Source organism: Chelonoidis abingdonii, chromosome 5 (assembly GCF_003597395.2).
Source record: "Chelonoidis abingdonii isolate Lonesome George chromosome 5, CheloAbing_2.0, whole genome shotgun sequence".
NCBI lineage: Eukaryota > Metazoa > Chordata > Testudines > Testudinidae > Chelonoidis > Chelonoidis abingdonii.
Genome location: NC_133773.1, coordinates 116041224 through 116059602, shown reverse-complemented (window position 1 = coordinate 116059602; position 18379 = coordinate 116041224). Strand labels below are relative to the sequence as shown.

General features: G+C 41.2%; 1 protein-coding gene across 3 annotated transcripts in view; it reads left to right on the top strand.

The window, feature by feature from the left end:
* Positions 1-18379, top strand: part of C1QTNF7 (C1q and TNF related 7) — a 91692-nt gene that overhangs the window by 35303 nt on the left and 38010 nt on the right. The window contains exon 1 of one of the 3 annotated variants that reach the window (XM_032773947.2): positions 4347-4667. The exons of the other annotated variants lie outside the window; for them this stretch is intronic. The gene's annotated coding sequence lies outside the window, so the exon portion shown is untranslated. Of the gene's footprint in view, positions 1-4346; positions 4668-18379 lie in introns of those variants that run through there. 3 annotated transcript variants of the gene reach the window in all.

Here is an 18379-nt window from a genome sequence, read left to right as displayed (position 1 = left end):
TAAACCTAGCAATAACATGCAGACTACTGTCTACTGCTCCTACCCAGACCTGAAGAAGAGTTCTGTGTAAGCCCGAAAGCTTGTCTTCCTTACCAACAGAAGTTGGTCCAATAAAAGATATTACCTCACCCACCATGTCTCTCTAATATCCTGGGACCGACATGGCTACAACAACACAGCATGCTGCTCCTGCAGTGAGACAATCACGTACAATCATAGTACAAAACAAAGCCTGCAGAATGCTTTTTCCAGCTTGCACAGCTGTGTTATGGATGATGCAGACTTGAGTATTGGGAACAAACTAACAGCATGTGCACACATGCTCAAGATGCACTGCACGCTGAATCATTTCTCTTTACTAAAAGCAGAATCCTTGGATTAGCAATAGAAGCACACTTGGGCTAGCTGGCTCTGAAACTGGTTGTGTGCTCCAGATATTTGTACTGAAAATGTAATTATAGAACAGAATCGGATTTGGTTTTCAATAGTGCTTTATTCTGAGAATCTCAAAGTGCTTTACAAGGTATTGGATAAGTGCTAGTGCAGCGACTGTCTAAACAAGCAATTGGCACTCAGTACTAGCACACAGACTTCACTGGATGTAAAAGCCAGCATACTACAACATTAGGGCCAGTTCTTGAAACCTGAATTTGTAAGCAGTCCTGTTTTGTTTAACATTGTTCACGCAAACTCTATCTCAAACACTCTACATACTAAAAGTAAATAAAAATACAGCTATGAAGCTGAATGAAAAATAATAGGACAGTTAAATTAAAATGCATGAACAAGGTAGAAAATATATGTTTGCTGATGACTGAGGGATTGTGTAGACTTGAAACACTACAGTGGCACAGTTGCAGCACTGAAGCTGCACCACTATAGCACTTAAGTTTCAAGACTACTTAGGCTGACGGGAGAGGTTCTCTGCCCCGAGAGGTGGTAGATAGGTCAACGGAAGAATTCTTCTGTCAGCCTAGTGCTATCTACTCCAGGGTTTAGGTCATCTTAACTGCAATGTTCAGGAGTGTGGATCTTTCACACTCCTGAGTGACATATCTGGATCAACCTCACTTTCTAGTGTAGACCAGACCTTAATAAAGAGGAAGAGTCTAGGCAGAGTGACTCAAGAAGACTGTTCTAGATGTCAGGAGCTGCAGAAGAGAAGGCTCTTGCAATAGCAGTGGCAAGACTAGGTGAAGGGGCTGAGACAAATGAGAGCAGAGCTAGGGGAGTGGAGGGGAGATCTGAAACAAGATCCATTAGGTAGTGTAGGACTAGCCCATGAAAAGTGAAAAACAAGATAGGAACCTTCAAACTGGATCCTGAAATGAACGGCAACCAGTGGAGTAATTTGAGGATAGGGATGATGCTAGTGTACTTCGTTGTACGTCTAAGAAGGAAGACAGCGGGATAGGCAATATAACTGGAGTGTCGAGAATGGAGATGCGGGGTGGGAGCACACCAAAAGAGGATTTGCAATAGTCCCTGTGAGAGTTAATGAAGGCATGGATGATGAATTGATCAGTAATGGAATTACCCCAGGACTGGGAAGGGTCACAGGTTTGGTAATAACCTTTTTGCCTCATGGGGCAAGTCTTTGTATCAGGAGTATTACATTTATCACCTACTCTTCTTGAAAAGTGCCAGAGGACCTTTGGGTCAGATTCTTAGCTGGTGTGACTCTATTTATCTCAAAGGAATTAGGCTGATTTACACCATTTGAAAATGTGGCCCTTCAATTTCTACCTCAGTAGTCAATGGAAATGGGTGAAAAGGACAGTGGTTTGTTTATCTCATTCCTCTAGTGCAGCACTGTGGTGCCACTGCTGGGTATAAGCCCACTTCTTACTGGGTGATTAGAACCCAGGACTACCTGAGATGATCTTCCTGTGTTGAGATAGTTATTTGTATCCATGCCAGTTTTAAAATAACCTCCTAGCTTAAGAAGTATTGATTAGCCTAAAAGCCAACAGTTTCAAATATATTTGTATTTCAACACACACATTCAGTGAATTATTGCATTTTGTTTTTTAAAACCAGTAGGCAGATAAGAAGAGAAAGAGAGAAACACTGGAAAGTGATGAAAGAGGAAGGGTTGAAATGAGGAGACTCTTAAAACTCAAAATTTACACAATTTAAGAGAGGAAGTGGATATAAATGGAAACTACATTGGGGAGTGAGAACTCTTCTCTCATTCAACTCAATATATCATTGTTCAATAGCCAGCTACTACTGGAAAAGGAATTTCAGTTACAAATAAACCAGGCTTTGAAGTTGTGCCTGTGTTTTAATGTCTTCAATAAAGTTTACAAATAAAAAAGAGACCATGACTGAACTTCAGAGAAGACCACGACAATCCAAATTTAAAATGTTTAGAAAGTTGTGGAGACCCTTTGACAACATTAAAGTCATGTCAGGTACTGGATGACTGAGCTCCTTGTAATTTTTCATTTTAATTTTTTTCTCAACAAAACATGATCTTTTTCTGAAGCTGGAAATGTCCATAAAAAGCTTTCAGTTTCTTTAAAAAATTCTGTTTTTTTCATTAAAACCAGAAATTTTGAAATGTTGATGTTTTGAAATTGTGGGTTTTGTTTTTATTTTTCCCCTTTCTCTTTTTTGCCACTGAATACAGTAGAATAAATGAGGACCAGCTGTTCTTTCTTTTTTCATTTCTTTTCTTTTGCTATTCTGTAGTTTATCAAAACTTCCTCAACTCTGGAAAAGTTACAGAGCATCAAAAGGGAAAAGAAGTGGTAGGAAAGACCCTGGGGTATCATTAATTCTGTTGTATTCATTGGTAACATGAGAGGTGAAAAACACCAAAAAACAAACATTTCAACATTTGAAAAAATTTTGTTAACATTTTTGAAAATCTTTGTCAATCTGTTTTTCCTTTTTTGATCATTTCTACAATACAGTGAATGCAGGAGTTCTGCCTTCTACTTTTAGATGAGAATTGTCATTTTGATTGATTTTTCCCAAACCCTGAAAAGATGAATAAATGTTATGTATAATAATTTTGTAGTTTAATGTTCTTCCTGTGATTTTTTTTTTTTTGGTGTGTATATCAAAAATTTACCAGGTACTTTGCAACCAAATATGTTTATCTTATAAGCTTCATTGCTATGTCATCTCTTCTACTTATGTGCCCTACCAGAGTGGTAGCTATGTGGAACAAGATATCAGAATGCTAACTTAAAGAGACTTCTCTTCTCACATCAAAGGGGATGATGCCTCTAATGTCAAGGATGAAGAAAGATACTGGTGTGACCTCATCTTGCTCTTGTATAAACTATCACCGGAGGGGTCACTTTAAGAATCAAACATACCAAACACAGTGAATGAAAATAAAGAAAATCCATGGCTAAGAGAACAACTTCAATGGCATGTTTCACCTTTAAGAATTATTAACATGAGTTATGTATGGTCTGTAGGATTGAGGCTAAAAACGGGTGTGTTGTTCAGCACCAAAGGAATTAGCAGACAGTAAAGATATAAAGAGAGGGTCAGAATAGGTTCTTGCTTATAAAAACAATTACTATTACAATAATTGTGTTTTCCTTACTCCTTTATTTATATTATATTGTATACTGTGTGGAAGTAGAAAGAACTGACTCTGCTGGCCCCAAACAAAAGTGAGAACTGAGTTTTTCTCGGACACCTTGAGGGCTCATCTCACTGAACAGGCAACTGAAAGATTAATATTTAAAATGAGGAACTGACCTGGAACACTTTAAAACCATTTGCCCATTATTTTTTGCATATCTTCCCTTGGTCTGGATTATTGTCTTTTGCTTGATACAGTCTAACCATTGCTCCACTGGCACTTGCTCCAAATGCTTGTCTTGTTGTTTTACAAAGCTATAGCTATTTTTGAAATGGCAAACAAACAAAAAGAGAGAAAATGGAAAAAAACGTCCTTTTTGGAGGAGGGAGAAATCTGTAAAAGGCTGCTTGCTCCCAGGCTACATATGATATCACGAATGCCACGTTTTAGTCTGGGATGCATTTACCAGCTAAGATATTGAAACTCTTAGAAAATCCAGGTTTATAACAGAAAAGCAAAAGTAACCTGTTTAGGAATGTTAATGAGAATAAACAGAAGGGGCAGAATCTGAAAACCCTAGAGCTTGGGTATTTGTGAAATCACAGAAAGAAGGTTGTTGCATTTGTGAACAAAATAAGCTGAAAACATGCACAATGCAGTTACCCCAGTGTGTCTCTGAAGGAAGTAGCGTTCATATGACTTACCAATGTTTAAAATGTCATACCACAGTTCCTATGCTAAAATTGTTCATTCTTATGTTACTGCTCAAATATGCACTGAGGAGAGGGCCAACAGATATAGTAGATTTATTCTAGTTGCCAAGGTCAAGGATTCTTTTTTGGATTCAGCCGTTAGGGAACTCTTTCCTCAGTGACAACCGATAGACTGTCTGCTTTGCATTCTCTTGTCAGTGTGCACCACTGATAAAAAAAAAAAAACTTAAAAAAAAAAAAGTATGTGAGAATATTTTTAAAGGGGAATCAGGAAATTATTTATCAGTGTGAAGCACCAGAGAGTTCTGTATAGTCTTCAATGCCAAAGTTATGGGGTTTACAGCACAACATCTGCATTCACTATAATTCAGAGACTCCAGCTGCTGGAAGCTCTTGCAAGGCATGTAAGTAAAGGGCTTCATTTCTTTGAAGCAAACTTCTTTATTCTCTTGCCTCATGAAGATGCTCAAGCAACCCAGATTTCAAATGGGTTTGGTTATGCTATATCTGTTTTTATCTGGCAGTGTTGCACTGAATAATGCATGCCCGTGTGCATGATAAATAACTTGCCTATTCTAAGAATGAACTGCATATGAACTGAGATAGGAGCGGGAGACTGTACGCTGCTCAGTCTCTCTTTTCTTTTAAGTTCACTGAGAGCTCTGTTCTCCATTTGTGATCTGCATGGAGAATTATTCCGTTTCTTTGATTCTGTACCATGTTTTCAAGGAAAATGTGAAGCTGACAGCAAAATGTAAAACTTGTGTAAATAAGAGTGATTAGTAGAAAGCAAGTGTTCACAGAAATGTCAGAGTCCAGTAGCATTGTATGAACTGCATTGAACAAGGGCTGTTGGTGTGACTTACATGTTGTAGCCATTAGGTCTGGGTGGGCACTGACCAGCAAAAAGAATATGAAAATGCATATCAGACACTTCTGGATGCTTGGTAAAAGCTCGTCTCATTTTTCTTGTTTATATTTAAGTTCTGAAGTAGTCGTTGTGGAGTCATTTGAGGGGTATGTTTTTTGTTGCTCTTCCAGCTTCCAGATTCAGCATAGTACAGTCACATATTTTATCAACATTGAGCCAGATCCCACAGTTCCTCCATATTCTTAACTCGGGGCAAAATTCTGCTGACTTCAATATGCCATATGCCAATATGCAGGGTCTGACTTGTTCTTATATTGATTTCTTACCTGCAGATAGTACAAAGTGTGAATGATGAACCATTGTTGCGTCCAAAGGTTCCCAAAACTAAATGTCTTTATTAAGCAAGGCAGATTTAATTTCATGTGAAGTCAAAAGTTCAGTGGTTCATCAGAAACCTGTCCAAAACTTCAGGATGTCTCCTCTCACTGAAACAGACTCCCAAGCCCCTGCAGCTTTGCTAAAGCACCCTGTCCTTCTGACTTTCATCTCTCCTTCCCTCCCAGTGCCCATCTATCAGTATCTTCAGAGAGGGCTTTCCCTTTATTCCTGCAACACTCTGAAAGGCACAAGGCCCTGGAAATCTGGCATCTTCACACCTGGCGATACTGGTTATCATTATTTATCATTTATGTTACCACAGTGACCCAGTGTGCAAAATGCTCTGCAGATGCAAAGAGATTGCCCCTGCTTCAAAGAGCTTGTTGCCATTCCCAGTCCTTCCACAAACCTTAGTTTCCTCTCTCTCTCCCCCTATGACTTTTCTTTGCTTTTAGGGACAGGGAAGTTATAGGGGTGAAGTACAAAGGCCTGATCCAAAGAATACTGAAGTCAATGGAAAGACACTCTGACTTCACTGAGGTTTGAATAAGAGCTTCAAATGTATAGATGAGTCTACTGGAGAGCTGAGGCTGAAGGTAAAGCTGAGGAGAGTTGAAGTTGAAGGTAAAACTCTCTTTGACTTCAGTGGGAACAGAATGCAGCTCAGTGTGAGAAAGCTTGCAAGGTGGGAACAGTAGCATATTAGATGGTTATAAGGATAAGAAGGAGTTATTGGATAGAGGTTGGGATGCCAGAAGATTCACAGGGAAGACAGAAGTCTCAGTCATTCAGGGAGTAGTGGAAAATGTTCACAAACGTTCTGAGTGTGAGAAAACATTCAGGTTCAACTTGAAGATGAGATTCTTTTATTTCTCTTTCTTGCTCAGTTTCATGGCCAACTCATCCCTAGTCAGAAAAACGTTACTCCAGTCAGAACATAGGTTGTATTTTCAGAATTTGTGTGTGTTCATGTGTTTTATTAGTCTCTTGGCAGCAAATACATCTTCTGAGCAGAAAAACTTTTGGAAACTTTCATAGTCTATTACTTTGATGCAGCAGATGTCTATGATAAGCAGATGGTTATTGGATTTTTTTTAACATCTTTAAATATTCTGCTGTATATTTTTTCTATGAGCACGAATGTATGGGGACTCACCATACAGAATTGATCCAGTGAATGAAGAGCATCTATGTCTGGGTGCATGATGTCATTTCCTAGCCCACAAACTCATAAATCACGTCATCTAAGAGGTTTTGTTGTGGGCTATTTTTGCCCCATTACTCAATGTGTGTAACATTTTCAAATTAGAAACTGAGTGCCAAATTCTGTTTTCAGGTGCACGAGTCTGGTGCAAGCTTAGTCAATGCAAGCACACAAAGTAAGAAGTGAGTGGAGTTTCAGCAGTATAATTGCAGACTGAATTTTGACTCTGATGTATATGTAGTAAAAAGGCAGAAATTTCATCACTGCAAAATTTCTTAGACAAAATAATGCAGTGCCTGTGGCAATACCTAAGACATGTTTGCATTTTTATTCTAAAACCTTATTTTCAAGAGCTGTGATATCTATGAAATCTGCTCTGTGAGTAATCTGAGAATGTAAGATCTTAGCCTAGAAATAGATTTTGGAACATAAACTGGAAATATACGGGTGAGATCCTGGCCCCACTGAAGTCTTTTCTCCTTCCCACTCTTCCTCCACTTTCAGACTTAAACAGGGTTGTTGGGGGTTTTTTGGAACTCTGCAGACAGCCTGTGATGTAAGAATATTGTTTAAAACTGAATTAGTTAATTTTAGGAACAGATTATTGCGTATGTACGATATATTTTTTAATTAAAAATAACTTAAGAATTGTTACCAACATGGATTTAATATGCACGGAAGGCACTAGTATTGACCTGCTAGAGCATAAGAGCCTCATTCTAATTAATGGTTTGGACTTTTTCAATTATAACGCCATCAGGACTTCATACAATAGAAAGCTGATACTGTCTATTGCTGATAATTGCTTCCTGCAGGGGTTTTTGCATCTTCTGTTGAACAGCTGGGACTGGCCATTGTCTCAGACAGGGTACTGGCCTAGACCGACTGTTGGCTTTTCCCAGTGTGGCAATTCCTGTGCGGGGGGGGGGTTGTTTTGTTTTTTTGGAAGCATTAAGTTCTATTTTGTGTCTGATACTGTAGGGAAAAAAAATATAAATAAAAACAGATCTAAGTAGGTTTTGTCCTGATGGCCCTCAATGACTATTATTACTAGATGACACAAAGGATTAGGAATTTGTATACCAAGTGGGAGAGAGTTGGCTGAAATATGAGACTTTTGGGATGCTTTTCTCTTTTAAATTGTGACTATTTAAAGGCTGTGAACACAGTAATGCACTAAAAATTCCAGGTGGCACTCTGCTACCTGACAGCGACATTGTTTGCAGAAAGGATCTTTTAAATAAATCCTCTTAACCTACTTTCGGGGGTGTGCCAAGCTTCTTCACCTCAGTCGGAATTCTAGCAGATTAGGTCAAAATTCGATCACCGTGTAGAGCTCTACTGCACATGTATCTATTTTAGGTACTCATATGACCCCCCGTCCCATTTCTGTAGTATTTGAGCACCTCATAATCTTTATTGTATCTATTCTTATAACATCCCAGAATTTTCAGATGGGAGAACTGAGGCAAGACTAATTGTTATGCCAAAAAACTCCCTGGGGGCAATAGGAATTTGAATCTGGGTCTTCTGAATCCCCAGCTAGCACCCTAACCATTGGATCATTCTTCCTCTAGGTATAGCATGTTCTGAGCATCATTGGAACTACCAGTAACCTCAGGGGGAGTCAGTACTATCACGTGATTTTTGGGGCCCTGTTTGAAGTGAGACAGGGGGCTTGGTAACTAGGCAGAGCTGGGTAACTTCCATGGCACTGCAGGTGGGCATCTTGGATCTGTTTTTGTTCCCTTAGGGAGTGGATTCAGAGACTTTGCCTCTGAGGAAGATTATGCCCTCAAAATTCATCCAGCATTCTCTGCTATGGTGAATGTTGTCATCATACAAAACATTCTCCCCCAGAATCTAATGGTCTTTGGAGGATCTTGGCTCATGAAGAAGCTGTCAGATGGCGTGTGGAGGCCCAACATGGCATCACAGCAGTTGGGGAGAGGTGTGGTTAGTGAGATCCCTGTGGTAGGCAGAGTGACAGACAGTCCTGTTGACTTCTCCATACCGCTATGACAAGATTTGTCCTGCACTCACTGTAGTCTGATGCCTCCTATGAGTGCTCTCAAGTCGACTGAGGGCTCTCATACAAATTCTGCAGTTTCATTTTGGATTACTTTGAACTTCTAATAAATCTAAATGCCCATTTTGTTTGCAAGCTTGGTGTGAAAGACAATTAAGTCCCACCAGGTCTACAAAGAGTCCCATGAATCTGCTCACTGTGTGGCACTTCACTTCCTGTGGGTTTTCCCATGGGAGGGGCAAAATGGCCCTCTAGTATCTCAGCCTTCAGAAGGAGCTTTTCAGTGTAGGATTTAGCCACAGGAACTCTTCCAACTTTTAATGAACTGTGCTTGTGTAGTCAAAGCCACTATGTACATCACGCTAAAAACTCCTTCAGATAAGCCTGTTGTCCTCTGTTGTGGCTAGGTTTTAGGTTTTTCCTTCTTGGGGTGCTGGAGTATTTTCTAGCTTATTCGTGTCTTTTTCCTAAAGTGTCTGTGTACTACATATTATAGCAGTGCATCATTTCCCTGTAGTTTTGAGAATCAATATCTTTTGCGTTGGTGTTTAGCACTGCTCTTGAAATTCATGTGGTAATGCAGACTTCATGGTTGGCTAGTTTTTGCTTCATATGGCTTCTGCCATCTTGTCTACATTGCTGCCAGTGTTTTCTATCATCTCCACAGGGACACCAGATGCATCTAATGGCTCCACCGTCGGTTTCCAAACTGAAACAAACCATGGAAAGCAGCCATGTGTTGTTCAGATGCTGGCGGGGGGTGGCCGGGCGGGGTGGAAGAAGGAGAGAGATTGTTTCTTGCTCAATCAGTTCACTCACTGACAATTTGCTTTGTCTCTCATATTGTCATTCTTTTGTCCCTATTTTTTCTACATCTAATTATAACGTTTAACAATAACTGAAGAAAAGAAAAGAACACTTTGAAAACAAGTGCTAGTATGTAGCGAGGGACAGTAGACTTTGTTCTCAACTGAAGAAATAAGACAAGCGGGAAGAAGAATTTAAATGCAAAATAAGCAGGCTGCAGCCATTCAAAAATAAGCAAAAAGCCAGACACATGCTTCTACCCCAACCATGCATAAGCAGACACAAGGTATAAGGTACTAGTGTAACCTCACAGCATAGCAGCTCTAAAAACTGAAGACTAGCGGGAATAAAAGTACTTCTGTACCTTGTACCATCTCAAAAAAGATATACTGGCATTAGGAAGGGTTCAGAGAAGGGCAACTAAAATGATTAAGGGTTTGGAATGGGTCGGTCCCATATGAGGAGAGATTAAAGAGGCTAGGACTTTTCAGCTTGGAAAGGAGGAGACTAAGGGGGATGTGATAGAAGTATATAAAATCGTGAGTTATGCGGAGAAAGTGAATAAGGAAAAGTTATTTATTTGTTCCCATAATATAAGAACATGGAGCCACGAAATGAAATTAATGGGCAGCAGGTTTAAAACAAATAAAAGGAAGTTCTTCACACAGTGCACAGTCAACCTGTGGAACTCCTTGCCTGAGGAGGTTGTGAAGGCTAGGACTATAACAGGGTTTAAAAGAGAACTAGATAAACTCATGGAGGTTAAGTCCATTAACAGCTATTAGCCAGGATGGGTAAGGAACGGTGTCTCTAGCCTCTGTTTGTCATAGGGTGGAGATGGATAGCAGGAGAGAGATCACTTAGAATATCAGGATTGGAAGAGACCTCAGGAGGTCATGTAGCCAAACCCCCTGCTTAAAGCAGGACCCATCCCCAGACAGATTTTTATCTTCATTTCCTAAATGGTCCCCTCAAGGATTGAGCTCACAACCCTAGGTTTAGCAGGCCAGTGCTCAAACCACTGAGCTATCCCTCCCCACTTGATCATTGCCTGTTAGATTCACTCCCTCTGGGACACCTGGCATTGGTCACTATCAGTAGACAGGATACTGGGCTGGATGGAACTTTGGTCTGACCCAGTATGTTCTTCTATGTTCTTCATATATTCTTATGTTCTTAGCTCTTAATTCCATTAGCTGTGTTTCCAATGTTGAGTAGTTATTTTGATTTGGGCTTCACAGCATAGCTGATTTTTTCCATTTATAAGAACTCATTTTGTAAATTGTCACAGGGATTCATAGTACATGCACTGAGCAGTGCAATCAGGCTGGAGTGTTGGAGTATATCCCTTGTTTCTTTTTCACTATGATCATTCCAGCTGTTTTTTGTCACTGACTTTTTCCATGTGTAACCACCCTCCTGTTCACCATTCCACTATGAGGTTGTTCAAGATAGCAGTGTTGCCAACTCCCATGATTTTGTCATGAGTCTCATGATAATTATTCTTTTCCTTAAAGTCCAAGCTCCTGGAGTCAGGTGGATATGTGACGATTTCAGCCTTCATTCTTAAAGAAAAAGTAAATTTCTAGCCCTCCTGGCTGTGGAGAAAGCTTCAAAATGTAAGCCCAGTGCACCCTAAAGACTGAAACAGAAGAAAGCGAAAAGGACACCAGATCTATTATTTTTACATGATCTTAAGGTTTTAAAGATAATCTTACAATTTTTGGCGAGCCTGACTCATGATTTTTCAACATTTTAACATTTTCATCCGAATACTGTGAAAAGGGGACCCTCCCCAGCCCGGTGAAAATGAGCAAGTGAGCGAGGGTGGGGAAGAGTGAGCAACAGAGAGAGGTGGGATGGAGTGGGCAGGGCCTCAGAGAAGGGGCGGGGCAAAGGTGTTCATTTTTTTTGGTCAGAAAGTTGGCAACCCAACCTTGTGGCTTTTTGCACAATTTTGGAAAACCAAGTATCATAAGCCTCTTTCCCAAATCTGGACCTTAGCGTCCAAAATGTGGGGGCCTAGCATGAACCTCCAAGCTTAACTACCAGCTTGGATCTTATCTCGCTGCCACCAGACAGGAATTACAGCGCCTGCCTCGCTCTGGTCCCCCAAACTTTCCCTGGAGGGACCCCAAGACCCAGAAGCTCTGAGTCTTACCGGCAAGGGAAATAACCCACTTCCCTTCCCCCTCTCTCTCCCACCCAGACTTTCCTCTCTGGGCTAACCTGAGAGTATTGATGCAATCTCTTTACATCACAATACCAAGAAGCATATCTCCTCTATTCCACAAAGAGACAAACCCCAAATACAAGGAAACAGAAATGATTCTATCTCTCTTTCCCCCTCCCACCAATTCCCTGGTGCTGCAGAGCTTATCCTCCGTAGATCTAACACAAAGAGAATTCCCTCCCCTTGTTCCTTAGCCTACCCAGAGAGAAAAACTCAAACAAGTCTTAAAAAGAAAACTTTATATAAAAAAAAGAAAGAAAAAAGACATCAAAATTTCTCTGTATCAAGATGACAATAATACAGGATCAATTGCTTAAAAGAAAAAAATGAATAAACAGTCTGATTCAAAAAGATATCCAATTTGAAACATTCCAGCAAGCTACACACATGTAAATACAACCAAAACAACATAAAAGCCTATATTGTTTTTCTACCTGTACTTACAATTTGGAAACAGAAGATTAGAAGATAGAAAGAACCTTCTCATAGCTGAGAGACAGACAAAAGACTCAGACCCCAAAAATTCCCTCCCTGACTTTGAAAAATCCAGTTTCCTGATTGGTCCTCTGGTCAGGTGTTTGGTTCCCTTTGTTAACCCTTTACAGGTGAAAGAAACATTAACCCTTAGCTATCTATTTATGACACCAAGCCTGAGGCTTCTCAGTGTGCTCTGCATTGTGTGTTATTGTGTATTCATCTCAGACCAGACCCACTGAGACAAATCATCGGGAACAAAGTTATATTCCATAAGGAAACACAGAATAGGATTACAGTCCAGCAGCCTTCTCTCTGCTTGCTTAATGCTCCCAGCTTCAGTCAGTGCTGACACTTTCTGTTGGAAGGGTAGAGGGGACTTCCTGTCAGGAACCAGGGAGCTCTCATACCATGTAGTAGTTTATAGTCAACAACTTGTAGTTCCCCCTGCTGCTGCTGATGAAGAACCCTGGACGCTGGGCTACACCAGTTTAGTGGTTAATAGCAATGCCACAACCACAGTGAGTGAATCTGGTGTATCCAACAGGGAGCTGTGTTGGCAGCTAAGATTTATGCTATGCTACTAAGCAGTGTGCTCAGACGAGCACCGCAGAAATATTTATAAATAAGTACAGCAGTGAAGAATGGAGCTCAGCTAATAAGAGGCTGTGAATGATATTTTCAATTGTTCTGTCCTTCTCAGACATTAAAATAATGTCAGGAGTTCACAAACTAAATTGCTATACTAGATGCTAGAGAGGAAGGATGGCCTTGTTATGGCAATGAGCTAGGACTCAAGAAGACGGGGGTCAATTCCTATTTCTGCCACAGATTTCCTCTCTGACCTTAGGCAAAGTCACTTAATCTTTCTGTGTCTCAGTTCCCCGTGAATAACAGTAGGGGAACAATGTCTCCTTTCTCCCACCCTTTGACTGTGTTGTCTATTTAGATAAAAGGTACAGAAGCTGTGGGAGCTGGAGGTGCAGGAGCTATCGAGAGAAGAAAATTGGAGGTTTTAGGTGGGCAGGGCTGGATGAAGGATGGAGCTGTATAAAGAATGGAGGAAGTCCATGTGGTACCTGGAGTTTCTCCAGAGAGGCTGGATTGCCAAACTAAGTCAGAAAGTACCAAATAAATGAATAATGAAAAATCATACACAAATAAAACATAAAGCCAGCTGTGTGATGTGCCAAGGGACCTCTGAAAAAAATAATACTTTAAAACCTTGCTTAAAAGAGGCCAGCCCTGGGACTCTTCTAATGTCAGGAAGGAGCATCAGAGACACAGAAGCAAAAGTACAAACACTTCATCTTGCTAGACCTCTGAAAAAAGTCTCTATGGATCTGCAAACCTAAGAGGGAATATAGTGTAGGGTGCCTAAGGTTTGGTGAGATACTTGGGGGTCGAGCCCTTGAGAGATTCACATAAAGCACAGTCACCGTAAAGCACATTACAGCAAATAAACAAACAAACTCTGATTCTACTAATTTTCAGGTTTTATCTGGGTTCTTCCAACAACTGCATGAGTAGGTGGTTACCTGCAGTATTACTATTCTCATGTATTACCTGGTTCTAGTGTTTTATTAGCTATTCAGTCCTGCTGCAAATTGTTGAAACTAGGTTTTTGTCTTGATAGGCCACACAGGGAAAATGCTTCCCCAAATTCTCTATACTATTCTCATGTATTATCTGGTTCTAGTGTTTTATTAGCTATTCAGTCCTGCTGCAAATTGTTGAAACTAGGTTTTTGTCTTCTTAGGCCACACAGGGAAAATGCTTCCCCAAATACACATTTCAAATGATGGAGGTGTGCACAAAAAAGTTTTGAATTGCAGGTGTTGGAGAGAAGGAATTTTTCATCTCAGGCTGCACAGCCATTCACAGAATCACAGATTATTAGGGTTGGAAGGGACCTCAGGAGATCATCTAGTCCAACCCCCTGCTCGAAGCATGGAGATTGTAACAGCTCCTGTGACATGGAAGGCAATGGCCAGTGGTTCTCTGCAGCAGTGGATTCACATGTCTGGCTCCCAATCAGCTGTGCTCCTCAATGTTCAGTGTGGACTCCCCACATCCTGTCCCCTAGCTTTTGCTGTGGAATTACACTGTCTTCTGCATCTGGAGAGAGGGGTGAAACAGAACTTTCCTTTATGAGATTAGATTGGTTTCTTTGATTTGCTGACATGTTCAAGCATTTGCTGCAGCTGTCCGTGAGGTATCTTTTGCTTCAGACTGGATTTACTTTAAAACCAATTAGCCTAGTTCATCTAGACGCTGATGATTACTGAAGATGTAGTGCTAGCGTTACCAGGATCTTGGATTGCTTTGAAATCAGTGCTGGATTCTTAGCTTCTCTCATCTGAGCCCTGTTTTAGAGACATACCAGGTAAACTGGGCTCAAGAGATTAGATTAAATTTGTTGGCTGTTGTTTGTGAAGGGTTCTTGGAGTAAGAACAGACAATCCATCCAAAAGACATGCATAAATGATCAAGTGTTTGAATCTCAGTCATCCAACAGAGATGACTGTTACTTCCAGGCCACCTGCTGATACAATTCCCAAGTCACAGATTGATAAAAAAGGGTTTGACTGGTAGAAAGCAGTGAACAGAAAGGAGGAGTGAGAAAACAACATTGCTGATAAATGAGCAGGATGGCTGGACACAGGTGGAGCAATAATTCAAGAAGCACCCAAAGGAAGTGCACTGACAAGGCCAGGGGGAGGAAATGGCTGTTTTGTTTACTGGGGCATAAGACAAATTACAGCAAGCTCAATGCATTTGGCAATGGATATCATGTATTGCCAGTACACTAGGAATGAAAGTATTAACCCTTTTGGAATAGCTTTAATACTTCAAGTAAAATAAACCATCGGCAGGGCTGTGAGCAGAAGGAGATTGCCAATGGTTTTTATGTGTTGCCCTTTGATTTAACAATAAAAGAAAATCATGCCAGGTCAGGTCCTTAATTGCACAGATTTCCTGCCTTCTTTGGCCTGTCTTACAGGGTGGGTGTGTAAGTAAAAAGGTGAGGGAGCCTTTTCATCCCCTGCAAACAGTCAGGCAAGACATCTCCATTCATCACTGCCTTGCACTCTGTGTTGTCACTTACACCGATGCCAAGGGAGTCGCATGCCACACCCTGGTATAAATGACTACACAAGGGGCAGGCAACAGTGACTTGGACTCACAGTGCTCAGGTGTGTGCTGGGAAGTACAGCCAGGAAATGCACCAGCCTGCACAGCAAATCCACAAAAGGGTAAAGTATGTAAGTTAGGAGGTGTTCCTAGGTCCCCAGCCCAGCTAGCATATACACTCCCTGCAGGAGTAAAGCACAAGCAAAAAGCTGTATGTTGTTCATTCCTGTGTCCCAGGCCTCTTGAAGAAATCTCACCTTCACAAACAGGATTCCTCAATCCCCAGGGCAGGAGTTGGCCTTTTGTATTTTTGAACAATAATAGTCTGAAGCAACACAAATCTTCTGTCACTGAAATCTTTTTCAGACTCTTGCGCAGAGTCTTAGAGTTGAAGACAATGTTATCCTTGTACTTGTTTCCTATCACCTCCTACCTCTCCCCATTTCTTCCCACTGTTGCTTTCATTTTCTTCTCACTCTCATATTTATGTCTTCTTCCATGCTATTCTGCTGGCGGAGACAATGTCTATATTTATGTCTTGTAGAGCAAAGAATTCACTGTCAGTTTACAGCCAAAAGTGAGCTATTTTGTTTTCCTTACAAAACTGATATACACAAAATTCTGGTCTGCTGGTAATAATGTATTTTTATATTGGCAACTTGGTAATAATATTCAAAAAATTAGGAGTTACAGCAAATGTGCATATGGGGGAGAGTTAAATGCTATTAAAAATAGTTTTACTTAAAAACCAGCTATATAACAACTATTTAGGTAACAAATTATCATGTGGAAAAAGGCCCTGGGTTGATGTGTTGATTAGGCTCATTTGGATACTATCCATGCTGTTTCAGATGACTCAGAAAGAACAATAACCATGATCCAAAGTCTACTGAAGTCAGTAGAAGGACACTCATTGACTTCAGTGCACATTGGATTAGACCTTATATGACCATAGCTTGCACATCTGTCTTATCTGAGCCCCAGTCCTATAAATGCTTCTGCACATGCATAACTTTATTGACACAAGTATTTCCATTGACTTCATTGGGATGACTATAGCTGCACACTTGCATAAATGTTTGCTGGATTGAGACCTATGGGACTCATGAGCAGTGGGAATTTGATATTCATCCTTTGACCAGTGAACATCACAGGGAGGTGAAGATGGCCTTTCCAAGCATTTCCCATATTTTCTTATCTAGTAGGGGAGAGCAGGAGGAGAACACTTGATACGTTTATGAAGGGGATTATCTGATGGAGTTGCCCGCAAAAGTAGAAGACTGGACATGGTGATCCAGGAGGTTCCTTCCAGTCCTCTGTCCCTAACAATGTTCCTTACAGATTTTACAGTCCATAGGAGCTGCACCCTGCAATGAAAACCTGTTCAGTGTTGCACATTAATTTCCATGTGGTGGCCCATGAATAGTATATAAGCTTTCTAACATATCCTCTTGCCAGATCTCTGCAAGAATTATATTTGGTTCCATTTGTGTATATCCTACACTTCAGAAAGGATACTAATAACTTGTGTGGTAAAAATAAAGAGCATCCGTATGCCCTGTAGCTGATTGCCACATGTACCCAAAGAAACACATTTTTTTTAATTCTCCAATTTCACACCCCAACGTGATCAAAATATATAGTATAAATTCCTTCAATGGAAACTTACTGGCACTGAAAGAATTTATCACATATATTAATAGTTAATAATGACTTATTGTGTTTATTGTATTACTTTGTATGTCTATAGCATCTGTCATCACAAGATCTCAAGCCACTTTACAATGGTTAATTACAGTTAATTATATCTCACAAAATCCCTGGGAGAGTGCAAAGGATCATACTCGTTTGGCAAACTGAGGCAAGCAGCCTTTAGTTACTGTCACAGGGTCACAAAACAATTTAATGAGAACCTAAGAGCCTTGTCTCACAGGCAGAGCCATCCCTTGAGTATGGCGAATCAGGGCGACCGCCCCGTGCTGTGGGGGGTTGCATGCTAATTTTGAGGAGGTGGGCAGGGAGGTGAGGCAGGAGGCAGGTGGGCGAGCAGGGTGAGGAGGTGAACTTCCCTACCAGAACCTCCCCCTCTCCCCCAGCACCTCCTGCTCACTGGCAGGCCCTTCCCTCTCAGCGCTTCCCCCTCCCTTTCAGCGCCTACCGTGGATAAGATGTTTTGCAGTGTCAAGAGGCACTGGGGGAGAAGGGAGAGGAGTGAGGGTGTAGCGTGCTTGGGGGAGGTGGCAGAACTAGGGTGGGAAGGGGTGGGGCAGGGCAAATCAGGGGTGGGAAGAAGCAGGGCAGGGGTGGGGCCTTGGGGAAGGGGTGAAGTGGGGGTAGGGCCAGGGCAGGGCCGGGCCGTGGGGGGAGCACTCCCGGGCAGATTAGAAACTTGGTGCCTATGTCCCAGGCCCTCTACCCCCCTAGGAACGGCCCTGCTCACAGGACTGTGGTCTTGTCACAAGATAACACTATCTTATTATAGTACACAACATTACACAGTGGTCTGTCATACTACAGGGACTAACTGTCCTTTAAGAAATTAACTAATCTCAGACCATCCCCTCAAACCCTAATCACACATTACTTGGGTGAAATATCTCACCTTTATCTCTATTGTACTCTGTCCTCTAGGACTTTCTAGCAGCTCTTCTCCACTACCCTTGCTTCCAGAAGGGCTCCACTGCACAGACGTCCAGAAGTCTATATGGTTACATAGTCTCAGACATGCACATGGAAGCATGTCTGCTTTGGAAGAACAGGGAAAGCCCTAGCAGCTATTTTCTTATGATAGTATGGTCCAGCAGTTAGGCAGTTACCTTAGGAGCTGGGAGACCAGGTTCAATTCCCTGTTCTGTCTCAGACTTTCTGTGTGACCTAGGCCAAGCCATAAACAGGGATTAATAATACTCCCCTGCTTCCTAGGGGTGTTGTGAGGGTTAAATACAGATGTTATAGTAATGGGACCATATAATTATCTAATATAAG